The sequence below is a fragment of the Schistocerca cancellata genome, chromosome 5 (genome assembly GCF_023864275.1).
Source record: "Schistocerca cancellata isolate TAMUIC-IGC-003103 chromosome 5, iqSchCanc2.1, whole genome shotgun sequence".
NCBI classification, from domain to species: Eukaryota; Metazoa; Arthropoda; class Insecta; order Orthoptera; family Acrididae; genus Schistocerca; species Schistocerca cancellata.
Window position 1 is genome coordinate 620,286,642 of NC_064630.1, and position 14,151 is coordinate 620,300,792.

Below are 14,151 nucleotides of genomic sequence, written 5' to 3' on the forward strand. Positions count from 1 at the left end.
GTGATTACAGGGTTATAAATACAAAATCAAGTAGGGGTAATGCAGGAGTAGGTTTAATAATGACTAAAAAAATAGGAGTGCGGGTTAGCTACTACAAACAGCATAGTGAACGACTGCAAAATACTAACGCGAATTCTTTACAGACGAATGGAAAAACTGGTAGAAGCCGACCTCGGGGAAGAGCAGTTTGGATTCCGTAGGAATGTTGGAACACGTGAGGCCACATTGACCCTACGACTTATCTTAGAAAATAGATTAAGGAAAGGCAAACCTACGTTTCTATCATTTGTAGACTTAGAGGAAGCTTTTGACAATGTTGACTGGAATACGCTCTTTCAAATTCTGAAGGTGGCAGGGGTAAAATACAGGGAGCGAAAGGCTATTTACAATTTGTATAGAAACCAGATGGCAGTTATAAGAGTCGAGGGGAATGAAAGGGAAGCAGTGGTTGGGAAGGGAGTGAGACAGGGTTGTATCCTCTCCCCGATGTTATTCAATCTGTATATTGAGCAAGCAGTACACGAAACAAAAGAAGAATTTGGAGTAGGAATTAAAATCCATGAAGAAGAAATAAAAACTGTGAAGTTCATCGATGACATTGTAATTCTGTCACAGACAGCAAAGGACCTGGAAGAGCAGTTGAACGGAATGGACAGTCTTGAAAGGAGGATATAAGATGAACATCAACAAAAACAAAACGAGGATAATCCAATGTAGTCGAATTAAATCGGGTGATGCTGCGGGAATTAGATTAGGAAATGAGATGCTTAAAGTAGTAAAGGAGTTTTGTTATTTGGGGAGCAAAACAACTGCTGATGGTCGAAGTAGAGAGGATATAAAATGTAGACTGGCAATGGCAAGGAAAGCGTTTCTGAAGAAGAGAAATTTGTTAACATCGAGTATAGATTCAAGTGTCAGGAAGTCGTTTCTGAAAGTACTTGTATGGAGTGAAGCCATGTATGGAAGTGAGACATGGACGATAAATAGTTTGGACAAGAAGAGAATAGAAGCTTTCAAAATGTGGTGCTACAGAAGAAAGCTGAAGATTAGATGGGTAGATCACATAAATAATGAGGAGGTACTGAATAGAATTGGGAAGAAGAGGAGTTTGTGGCACAACTTGACTAGAAGAAGGGATCGGTTGGCAGGATATGTTCTGAGGCAATAAGGGATCACCAACTGAGTTGGAGGGCAGCGTGGAGGGTAAAAATCGTAGAGGGAGACCAAGAGATGAATACACTAAGCAGATTCAGAAGGATGTAGGTTGCAGTTGCTACTCGGAATAGAAGAGGCTTGCACAGGATTTAGTAGCATGGAGAGCTGCATCAAACCAGCCTCAGGACTGAAGACCACAACAACAACAAGTGTGTTTTGCATTCTGAATAATATTTGTACAGACACAGATAAGGAGTGATACAACGTGACTATCTGCTACAACGTTATGAGCCGTCTCGGCTCGAATCCATTGCGGTCTGTAGATCGTAGCTCTGGTTCGTTTTCCCTCTGGTCGGCGAGCGGCGTCCTTGCGCCGCGGTTTGAGATCCTTGCGAGCCGGTGGAAAGTGGAACAGACAGTCACAGGGGATTAGGAGGAAGAAAGTCGGTTGGAAGAAATGTGTGGTGTCACGCGCCGGTGGTCGGTATCTTGACCAATTCGCCCTGAGGTAACCTTCCAACGGGAACGACTTTGATAAGGATTAGCTGAAAGGGCACCTCTTTTCTGTTGCCGCGCCGTGTTGTGTGATCTTCTTTGGCGGCGTTAGCGGGCTCTGTTGTTACTGTCCTGCCCTACGTCATTCTCCCCTGAGTCGTGAATTTGTGTGTTCTGCGAAGTTTGGATCCGCCGTTCGTGTGGTCTGTATCGCTTAACAGAAACGGTTTGAGCCTGTCCACCTCTGCGTTCGCTGACCGAGTGTGCTTTCCTGCAAAGTAACTTAGTTGTGATCTCAGAGTAGACGATTGTGGGAATAGTTTTTTTATGTTTGGTTTTAATAGTGTTTCTCCTTGCGAAATGAAGCCTAACATTATTACTGCCACCATCTGCGCAGACGGTGGAAATGTGACGGCAGTTGCAGGTACTGCTGATACTGTACAGAACATTTATGGTTAATATGCTCGTTTAATTATATTTTAGATTCTTATCTGGCCAAATGTATTAGTAAACCGGTGCCGGAGAGCTGTGAAATTTTCTCTGTTGGCACCCTTCGGTGTTGTAAGACAAGATTCCTTATCTTATACTTGGAGCCTGAACGGGTCTGAGGGCCGTCTTGTACTGGTATCTGATCGTTATGTTATTACACTACTGACCATTAAAATTGCTACACCACGAAGATGACATGCCACAGACGCGAAATGTAACTGACAGGAAGAAGACGATGTGATATGCAAATGATTAGCTTTACAGAGCATTTACACAAGGTTGGCGCCGGTGGCGAGACCTACAACGTGCTGACATGAGGAAAGACTCTAACAGATTTCTCATACACAAATAGCAGTTGACCGGCGTTGCCTAGTGAAACGTTGTTGCGATGCCTCGTGTAAGGAGGAGAAATGCGTTCCATCACGTTTCCGACTTTGATAAAGGTCGGATTGTAGCCTATCGCGATTGCGGTTTATCGTATCGCGACATTGCTGCTCGCGCTGGTCAAGATCCTATGATTGTTAGCAGAATATGGAATCGATGGGTTCAGGAGGGTAATACGGAACGCCGTGCTGGATCCCAACGGCCTCGTATCACCAGCAGTCGAGATGACAGGCATCTTTTCCCCATGGCTGTAACGGATCGTGCAGCCACGTCTCGATCCCCGAGTCAACAGATGGGGACGTTTGCAAGACAACAGCCATCTGCAAGAACAGTCGACGACGTTTGCAGCAGCATGGACTATCAGCTCGGAGACCACGGCTGCGGTTACCCCTGACGCTGCATCACAAACAGGAGCGCCTGCGATGGTGTACTCGACGACGAACCTGGGTGCACGAATGGCAAAACGTCATTTTTTTCGGATGAATCCAGGTAGTGTTTACAGCATCATGACGGTCGCATCCGTGTTTGGCGACATCGCGGTGAACGCACATTGGAAACGTGTATTCGTCATCGCCATACTGGCGTATCACCCGGTGTATTGGTATGGGGTGCCATTGGTTACACGTCTCGGTCACCTCTTGTTCGCATTGACGGCACTTTGAACAGTGGACGTTACATTTCAGATGTGTTACGACCCGTGGCTCTACCCTTCATTCGATCCTTGCGAAACCGTACATTTCAGCAGAACAATGCCCGACCGCCTATTGCAGGTCTTGTACTGGCCTCTCTGGATACCGAAATGTTCGCCTGCTGCCCTGGCCAGCACATTCTCCAGATCTCTCACCAAATGAAAACGTCTGGTCAATAGTGGCCGAGCAACTGGCACGTCACAATATGCCAGTCACTACTCTTGATGAACTGTGGTATCGTGTTGCAGCTGCATGGGCAGCTGTACCTGTACACGCCATCCAAGCTCTGTTTGACTCAATGCCCAGGCGTATCAAGGCCGTTATTACGGCCAGAGATGGTTGTTCTGGGTACTGATTTCTCAGGATCTGTGCACCAACATTGCGTGAAAATGTAATCACATGTCATTTCTAGTATAATATATTTGTCCAATGAATGCCCTTTTATCATCTGCATTTCTTCTTGGTGTAGCAATTTTAATGGCCAGTAGTGTAATAGAACCAGGATTTCAACTCTGAAAGTTCAAAATTGTTATTTAAAATCTACTTAAGCTATGTTTGCTGCTTCGTTACGTTAACATACTTATTCTTGGTTCTCGCCAGTGTTTAAATTGCACTATTCTTGAAATTCTTTGTTTAGTCCGTTAATCGCTGTTTACCGGCTGTCACTGCATTTTATTCTGGGTCCCTTGTTGAGGCAGCTATTTGCTGAGAAGTGTATTGTACTAATTGACTCTTGGTGTCTCTAGGCATCTTGTCACTTGACGCTAATTTTACGAGCGCCCTGCTGTCCCATGACGGGTCAGCTGCTGTTTCTGCGGTCCATGCGTGCAATTGGCCCGGTCTGACAATGGGGAGCGCAGCAGCAGCACGACATTACTGGACGGGATTTGAGATTCGCCCCTCCCATTACCTTGTGTGAAGCGCTTCTACGGTACGGTGGACTGCTGTTTAAGTTTTCTCCACTGACTACGTGGACCTAAATCTTTTGATAGTTCGCGTATTTTTGCCGTTTGGCTTGGATCCCTTTTGGTGCCGTGACCTTTCTGTATCACGTTTTCCCTAGTCAGCCGGCCCATCTGTTGGCCCTTGTATAGCTTAAATTTGTCAGGTTTCTCAAAAGACCGCGTTGTATTTGATCTGTAATTTAAAACAATTTTGTTAGCTTGGATATTCAGATTTGTTTAAACATTTTATCCGTCACTAAATTTCTGCTAGTCGTTGTTGCCTTTGACGTTCAAAAACTTTAGTCTGTAATTAAAACCATTCTCTTAGCTTGGGATATTTAATTTCTTTAATGATCCGCCGCATCTGGGGCGCGTTCCCACGGTTCGCGCGGCGTCCGCCGACGGAGAGTCAAGTCCTCCGTCGGGCATGGACGTGTGTGTGTGTGTGTGTCTTGTCCTTAGCGGAAGTTAAAGTTAAATTAAGTAGTGTGTAAGCCTAGGGACAGATGATCTCAGCAGTTTGCTCCCATAGGAACTTAGCACTTCTTTAGACATTTTGGGTGTTACCGCCGGCCGCTGTGGCCAAGCGGTTGTAGGCGCTTCAGTCCGGAACTGCGCTGCTGCTATGGTCGCAGGTTCGAATCCTGCCTCGGGTATGGATGTGTGTGATGTACTTAGGTTAGTTAGGTTTAAGTAGTTCTATGTCTAGGGGACTGGTGACCTCAGATGCTAAGTCCCATAGTGCTTAGAGCCGTTTGAACCATTTGGCTGTTACCAGATTTTTCAATCGTTGTTACATCTGATCTTAAAAAATTTTTCTTTAAATGTCAGGGTGCCGGCCGGTGTGGCCGTGCGGTTCTAGGCGCTTGAGTCTGGAACCGCGTGACCGCTACGGTCGCAGGTTCGAATCCTGCCTCAGGATGTCCTTAGGTTAGTTAGGTTTAATTAGTTCTAAGTTCTAGGTGACTGATGACCTCAGAAGTTAAGTCGCATAGTGCTGAGAGCCATTTTTAAATGTCAGGTACCATTTTGCTCTGTAATTTAAAACCATTGTTAGCCAGATACCATTTTGCTATTGTTGTTAAGTTGCTTAAGCCATGGCGCTCCTTTGTATTCAAACCATTCTACTCGCAGTTTAAGAAGTGCTGATTTCTAAAAGATTATTTCATTAAGTTTTACTATTTTTTAAAGTTGTTTAATAAATGTGGATCACTCGACAAATAATGATGTCATAACCTGGGGCCTAGCCATTCCATGAATTCTTATTAACCTGGCTTGTCGGAGCTCAGTGTATTTATTTCAAATGGAAGGGTGAGCCAAATACTGCGTTTTATTGGTAAAACACTTAGAAGCTGCAGCAAATCCATTAGAAGAAACTGCCTACACTACGCCTGTAAGTCCTCTTTTACAGTGTTGCTATACAGTACGGTATGCTTATCAGATAGCATAGCTGGTTTCTTAGGGAAGGGCACAAACGGTTTACCTCCCCATCTGTACCTAGTCCTCACTTATGCTCCCTCTACTGTGTACAGTACGTAACATTGTACATATGCCCGTAAAGCTTTTTCCAGAAGATACTACTGTCCATACGAAGACTGTACCAAACATCAGATACGTAACACGCGACGCAGTGTGGCACAGAGTACTTCCATCATTTAACCCCCGTCTCTCCTCCATTTCTGAATGGTGCGTGGAAAGACAGATTCTCGATAAACCACCGCATTGGTTCTAATTTCTCGTATTTTTTCATTGTCATCATTTCGCGAGGTGTACATGGGAAGAATTAATATGTTGCTGAAACACTTCCCAGAATGTACTCTCTCGAATTTTCTACAGTAAACCTCTCTGCGATGCATAATGTCTCTTTTGTAGCATCTACCACATGAATTTGTTCAGCATCTCTGTAATGCTCTCATGCCAAAAGAATGATAGCATGCGTGCCACTCTGTATTGGATATTATTTGCCCCTTCTATTAATGTGACATCATAAGCCTCCGAGGTTGATGAGCTAGAGTAAAAAGTAGTTGGAACAAGTGTTTTGTAAGGCTCTTCTTTCATAGGTGGGTTACATTTCCTTATGATTCCTCCAATGAATCTTCACCTGGCATCTGTTTCCGAACATACCGTTTCATGCAGTCATTCCACTCCATTTTAAACTGCTCTGGATGATTACTTCAAAGCATTTAGCACGTGTAACTGTTTCTACAGATTGGCCATCAATAGTGTAATCATACAGTGCTGGATTTCTAGGCCTGTTTACACGCACTGTGTTAATTTACTTACATGCAGTATCAATTCCCAGCCTCTGTTCTGATCATTGATTCTCTAGGTATTCCTGCAATTCGCTACAGTCTTCTGGCAATTCTGTGTTTAAAGGCGAAGTTAAAGTAGACTGGGGCGGCAGTTAGAATTTGGATTGAGGAGACAGGCGTGTCAGGTTAATCCGCGCAGTTGTGTGAATCACTATGCCATGTTGGCTAACGCACCTGCCTAGTAAGGCCTTAGTACAAATTTTCACCCGCTGCTTCATTCTATATACATAAAATCATATCCGTATGAGACCAATAGTCTGTGAAAAGGTGTCATTTCATCTGTAATGTTTTATGACTCCGCACTTTCACACTGTAATTGTCACGTACCAAGAGTGAACAAGAATGAACCCAACACCTCCATAGGGTAATTGTTATGTGGCAAAAGAAGGTTCAAATGGCTCTAAGCACTATGGGACTTAACACCTGAGGTCATCAGTCCCCTAGAACTTAGAACTACTTAAACCTAACTAACCTAACGACATCACACACATCCATGCCCGAGTCAGGATTCGAACCTGCGACCGTAGCAGCAGCGCGGTTCCGGACTGAACCGCCTAGAACCGCTCGGCCACAGCGGCCGGCTGCTATGTAACAGCACGGTGCACTCTCACATAGCAAGATTGTCTTCTGTTTAAAACAGAAAACTACACACATACCCCTAGTAGTGCTGTGTTACACTGCGCCAAAACGTTGTGAAATGTTTTAAATAAACAGATAATGCAAGCTATCCTGATTGGCCTTTTTTTTAAATTTCCCACCACATTACTGTTACTTTACATATCCAACATCTTGGTGGCCTCTGAACTTCTGCCATTTTGGGCAGCTATAGTCGAGTGTGATATCATACACTACTGGCCATTAAAATTGCTACACCAAAAAGAAGAAATGCAGATGATAAACGGGTATTCATTGGACAAATAGATTATACTAGAAATGACATGTGATTACATTTTCACGCAATGTGGGTGCATAGATCCTGAGAAATCAGTACCCAGAACAACCACCTCTGGCCGTAACAACGGCCTTGATACGCTTGGGCATTGAGTCAAACAGAGCTTGGATGGCGTGTACAGGTTCAGCTGTCCATGCAGGTTTAACACGATACCACAGTTCATCAAGAGTAGTGACTGGCGTATTGTGACGAGCCAGTTGCTCGGCCACCATTGACCGGACGTTTTCAATAGGTGAGAGATCTGGAGAATGTGCTGGCAAGGGCAGCAGTCGAACATTTTCTGTATCCAGAAGGGCCCGTACAGGACTTGCAACATGCGGTCGTGAATTATCCTGCAACATGCGGTCGTGCATTATCCTGCTGAAATGTAGGGTTTCGCAGGGATCGAATGAAGGGTGGAGCCACGGGTCGTAACACATCTGAAATGTAAGGTCCAATGTTCGAAGTCCGTCAATGCGAACAAGAGATGACCGAGACGTGTAACCAATGGCACCCCATACCATCACGCCGGGTGATACGCCAGTATGGCGATGACGAATACACGCTTCCAACGTGCGTTCACCACGATGTCGCCAAACACGGATGTGACCATCATGATGCTGTAAACAGAACCTGCATTCATCCGAAAAAATGACGTTTTGCCATTCGTGCACCCAGGTTCGTCGTTGAGTACACCATCGCAGGCGCTCCTGTCTGTGATGCAGCGTCAGGACGTCATGTTACGACTCAAACTGTGTGCAATAGGTTGCATGACGCGCAACTTCACTCCCGACGTCCATAGAGAAGTCATCTTTGCAATTACGACACCATGCAGAGCGGCACAGATGGGTCCAACAACATGGCGAATGGACCGCTCAGGATTGGCATCACGTTCTCTTCAGCGATGAGTGTCGCATACGCCTTCAACCAGACAATCGTCGGAGACGTGTGGAAGGCAACCCGATCAGGCTGAACGCCTTAGACACACTGTGAAGTAAGGTGGAGGTTCCCTGCTGTTTTGGTGTGGGATTATGTGGGGCCGGCGTACGCCGCTGGTGGTCATGGAAGGCGCCATAACGGCTGTAAGATACGTGAATGCCATCCTCCGACCGATAGTGCAACCATATCGGCAGCTTATTGGCGAGGCATTCGTATTCATGGACGACAATTTGCGCCCCCATCGTGCACATGTTGTGAATGACTTCCTTCAGGACAACGACATCGCTCAACTAAAGTGGCCAGCAAGTTCTCCAGACATGAACCCTTCAGCTGTTTATGGACGACGTGACTCACCAACCACTCTGAGGGATCTACGCAGAATCGCCGTTGAGGAGTGGGACAATCTGGACCAACAGTGCCTTGATGAACTTGTGGATAGTATGCCACGACGAATACAGGCATGCGTCAATTCAAGAGGACGTGCTACTGGGTATTAGATGTACCGGTGTGTACAGCAAACTGGACCACCACCTCCGAAGGCCTGGCTGTATGGTGGTACAACATGCAATGTGTGGTTTTCATGAGCAATAAAAAGAGCGGAAATGATGTTTATGTTGATCTCTATTCCAATTTTCTGTACAGGTTCCGGAACTATCGGAACCGACGTGATGCATAACTTTTTTTGATGTGTGAGTTTGCCGTCCACAGTGATTGAAGAAACGAAAGTTTAATTATAGCCACCCTCGTCCTTATTTAGAATCTTAAAGATAAATTTTCGTAATCACAACATGCATAGCGATTCCCTTTCAGCGCTTAAAGTAATAGCGATACATTATGCACTTACTGTTGTTACGTCAAATGAAATGTGGTTGGGCGTTTCACATCAAAGTGCGGGAAGATTATTGGATAAGAATTGCTCTGACCGACACTGGAGAGTAAAATGCCACAATTTCAGAAAGTTAGTATCCAAATGAAAAATCATCGTGAGCAATGTGCAGGAAAAAAATATTTTGCAACAATTTACTACTCGCTTCAGTGATGATATGGTATATTGTCAGAACTCCACTTGTAACTATATTGGATGATTCGCGCTAGCTGGTTTCAGTCTCGTTCCGCCGGGCGCGGTGGCCGAGCGGTTCTAGGGGTTTCAGTCCGGAACCGTGTGACTGCTACGGTCGCAGGTTCGAATCCTGCCTCCGGCATGGATGTTTGTGATGTCCTTAGGTTAGTTAGGTTTAAGTAGTTCTAAGTTCTAGGGTACTGATGACCTCAGATGTTAAGTCCCATAGTGCTCAGAGCCATTTGAACCAAGTCTCGTTCCCTCTCTTTCACGGAAGACAGAATACCCAGTTTACCTTGTGAGGTATTAGTAACAAAGTCACTGTACACTGCTGAATATAATGAACAATGTTGGCGAGTGGTATAACAGATTCGGTTCAGCCCACCGAAAGTGACAATTACGTCATGAACCAATAGCAACACGTTAAGACACGCAATATTCTGAACACCAGAGTAATTTGTACAACGACTGCTGGCTGGCTACAGTGTTATTGTTTTTCCCTCTTTTCTAACCAATAATTACGATGGTAAATGGACTTCATTACATGTTTAGCACTAGCCAAGAATTCCACGTATAGAATGTTAGCAACGTATAATGGCCCCGTCTGCTGCAGCAAAGAGGTGACGTATCGTGGCATTGACAGGGGAGATACCGTCTCTCCCACTGTGTCAGGGACGAAAGGATAGTTTCAAGGTGACGCCACTGTTATCTCTACTTATCTGTTACAGGAAAGCCACACTGCAGCTGCGCGCAGCCCGATGTTAAAGAGGAGAATATATTTTAGATTAATACAGAAATATTGTTATAAAATATTATTTTGGAATAAAGTGACATTCGGTCCATGGAGATTTAAGTGGTTGACTGATTCTGTTCTTTTATTTGTGCTCTGTTTTACGATATAATCACAGCATTGTTGATTGCTCATGCGATTGTGTCGAAAAAGAAATATGTAACTAATAACAGAACAGAAAATTTATCTAGTAGTTCAGTTCATACTACGCACTTCATAATTGATATATCCAGTAAAAACTGAATTTTAACAAGTTCAGCACTTCATTAACATCAACGCTGAATAGTATTTTGAAGAGCAGAACTAATGGGAATTTAATTCTGCATTCGGGTCACAAGTAGTACAGACTTTACATTACAAATACGCTTCATTCCAATAGTGGTGTATTAGAGTGCTGGATTCAAAACAGCGACCTTTCGTACGTCATTGTCTGCCGTCACCACTTGATGAGGTACTGAAAGACGATCACTTTCGCTTTAGGAAAGATAGAGCACGAAAGGAATAAATCAGTCCTTGGAGTTTTTAATGGAAAGGAGGGTAATAAAAAATTACGAGGCTTTCATACGTCTGAATGTAAATAAAGTCGTTGAAATAAATGAGTAAGGAAGTCTTCTGGTTATCAACATTGTTGTCTAGCTTGTATACTGAAGAAGTGGCGAGTGCACTAAAGGAAAACTGCAGAAGAATTTAAGTGGACGGGAAGCATTTACAAATGCACTGAAGAAGTGAAGAGTACACTAATTGTAAAGGAAATGCAACTTGTATACTGAAGAGGTGAAGAGTACACTAATTGTAAAGGAAAACTGTAGAGGAAGAATTGTACAAGGGGAAACAATTACAAATGCTCAGTTTTTTTCTTAAAAGAGATCATAGTCGCCGTTGACTGTATGAAATATGTATTATAACGATTGCATTTTCGGCCTTAGGGCCATTTTCAAGTAACACTGTAAAAGTTACATTCTGTCAGAATATAAGACTATCTGACATGAGTACTTTTTTTTTCTTGTTTTTTTTTTTCTTGAATTTCAATTCCCCCCGAAGGGGGCGGGCTGGCAGCAGCTTAGTATGCCGCTCTTCAGCCTACAGACTTTGTTAAAAAGATGAAGAGAATAAATAATAAAAACAGGCGATAAAATCGGAGACTTAAAGAGTAACATGGCGAAAAATAATCGTGGAACTTAAAATAAAGAACAGAGGGATGATGATGCTAATAAAATACATACGAAGCAGACAGGTAAACCAATAGACAGACAATTAAAAAACACGGCGACAGTCTGGTTTCTGTTCGCAAAAGACATCAAATTCACACCTAACGACAGCATGGTTTCTGTTCGCAACACGAGAAAGACGAACAACACTGAACAGTCACTGGAACACTGCACTTAAAAAGTTGGCAAATGTGACATACCACAGCCGAGAGCAGGTGGGAGGAAACTGGACAGATGATGGGAAAATAAAAAAGGGGGAAGGAGAGTAAAAGCGAAGGAGGGGAGCCGGGAAAGGAGCTGATGGAGGATGAGGACCCATAAGAGGGGTGGGGGGCGCTGGGCAGACGCGACAGGGAGTGGGGTAGGCAGAGGAGGGGAATACAAAAGGACTCGGGGGGGGGGAGAAGGGAGGTAGGGAGAGGTTTAGTGGGGAGAAAACAGGACAGAAGGGGGGAAGAGGGAGCCCAGGGAAAGGACAGAGGAAAGGAGGGGGAGTGGGGACCAGAGTTGATAGGAGGGATAAATGGAGGGAGAGAGGGCATCATCCGGGAGGGGGAGTTGATGGAAGCCACCTTGGGAAAGGAGATGTAGGGTGTAGAGATGGAGGGTAGGGGGGACACAATGGTGAAGACGTGGCAGGGGGCGGGGATGGGAGAGGAGAGGAGCAACCAGGGGGTGAGGGGGTTCAAGATGGCAGGAGGTGTAGAGGATGTGGATATGTTCGAGGAATAGGAGCAGATGAGGGAAAGTAATGAGATCATAGAGGATCCGCGTGGGGGACGGGAGGCGTATACGGAAGGCGAGGCGGAGTGCATGACGCTCAAGGATCTGGAGGGACTTATAGAATTTGGGGGGGGGGGGGCAGATATCCAGGCAGGACTGGCATAACAGAGGATGGGACGGATTAAGGATTTGTAGGTGTGGAGGATGGTAGAGGGGTGCAACCCCCATGTCCGGCCAGAGAGGAGTTTGAGGAGACGGAGGCGGTTGTGGGATTTGGATTGGATGGAGCGGAGATGAGGGATCCAGGTGAGGTGACGGTCAATGGTGAGGCCAAGGTAGGTGAGGGTGGGGGTGAGGTGGACAGGACGGGCGCAGACAGTAAGGGAGAAATCCAGGAGCCGGAAGGAGCGAGTGGTATGACCTACGATGATTGCCTGGGTCTTGGAAGGGTTGAGTTTCAGGAGCCACTGGTTACACCATGCAGCAAAAAGGTCAAGGTGATTCTGGAGAAGGCGTTGGGACCGTTGGAGGGTAGGAGCGAGGGCGAGGAATGCGGTGTCATCAGCATATTGCAAGAGGTGTACTGGAGGGGAGGGGTTGGGGCATATCTGCCGTGTACAGGAGGTAGAGGAGAGGGGAGGGGAGAGGAGAGGACAGAGCCCTGGGGCACACCTGCAGAGGGGTAGAAGGTGTGGGAATTGGCATTATGGATGGTAACATAGGAGGGGCGGTGGGAGAGGAAGGAGGCCACCAGACGGATGTAGTTGATAGGAATGGCGTAGGTTTGGAGTTTAAACAGGAGACCGGGATGCCAGACACGGTCGTAGGCCTTTTCGAGGTCAAGGGAGACAAAAATGGCGGAGCGACGGGAGTGAAGCTGGAGGGAGGGGAGATGAGTGAGGCGGAGGAGTTGATCAGCAGAGAAGGAAGGTCGAAAGCCACATTGGGTGTTTGGAAGGAGGTGGTTTTGATGAGTACGTCAACATGTAGCGTTTTGACTGCGAGAGTCCCACAAGATCCGATGAGTACGAGGCTTATTACAACGTAAAATGTTGTTAAATATGTGCTGTACTGTCAATGTTACCATCGTTACCAACAACAACAGTTGTTGTCAGTGCACCTGAGGTTTTATTTGTGATTGATTATTTGAACGATGGTGACAATGACAATACAGCACATATTTAACAACATTTTACGATGTAATAAGTGTCGTACTCATCGGATCTTGTGGGACTCTCGCAGTCAAAAGGCTACATTTTGACGATGATACATACTCATGTCAGATAGTCATATTCTGACAGAATGTAACTTTTACAGTGTTACTTGAAACTGCAATCGTAATAATAAATATTTCATTCAGTCAACGGCAACTATGAAGTCTTTTAAGAAATATATGACTGAATTACAACCATGAGAAACAAATGCTAAGATTCGCAGCTGATAGTCCTTCAGGTGGAAACTAAGAAAGACCACTGAAGGCATAACATGGGCTGTTGCCTGTAATGAGAACATACTTAGTGCAAAGGATGGATTACAAAACTAAAACACAATTTTTAAAAAATGGATACGACATTAAATTTGGTAATTAGTTTCGGTTGTTCATACAACCATCCTCAGCTCTGAAAGAAAAAATACCTGAAGATGGTTGTATGAACAACAGAAACTGGTTATCAAATTTAACGTTCATATTGTTTGCGCTCAAGACAATCAAAAAATTGTTTGAAATTTTAAAAAACTGTTTAAAGTACTTAAGATTGATTTTTCCCGTATCCTGGTTATGTACAGTATTACTAAAAGTAAAAGGAATCGATATTAGAGAAGACACACTGGAAGATGTAAAAGAATTCTGTCTTGAAAGCAACATTACACATGATGTCTGAACTACGGACTTGCGCAGGCGGAAAAAAGTTTTCTTCAACAAAATAACTCTGCTGCTATCAAGTTCATGGATGGGAAAGCCTGGAGCGCATCACTGTATCGATGTGAAACATGTACACTGGGAGATTCGAAGAAAAAGAATGGAAGCTTTTAA

At 44.8% G+C, this 14,151-nt stretch overlaps 1 protein-coding gene across 1 annotated transcript in view; it reads right to left on the reverse strand.

The window, feature by feature from the left end:
• Nucleotides 1-14,151, reverse strand: part of LOC126187631 (protein cycle) — a 948,550-nt gene that overhangs the window by 644,867 nt on the left and 289,532 nt on the right. The window lies entirely within an intron of this gene.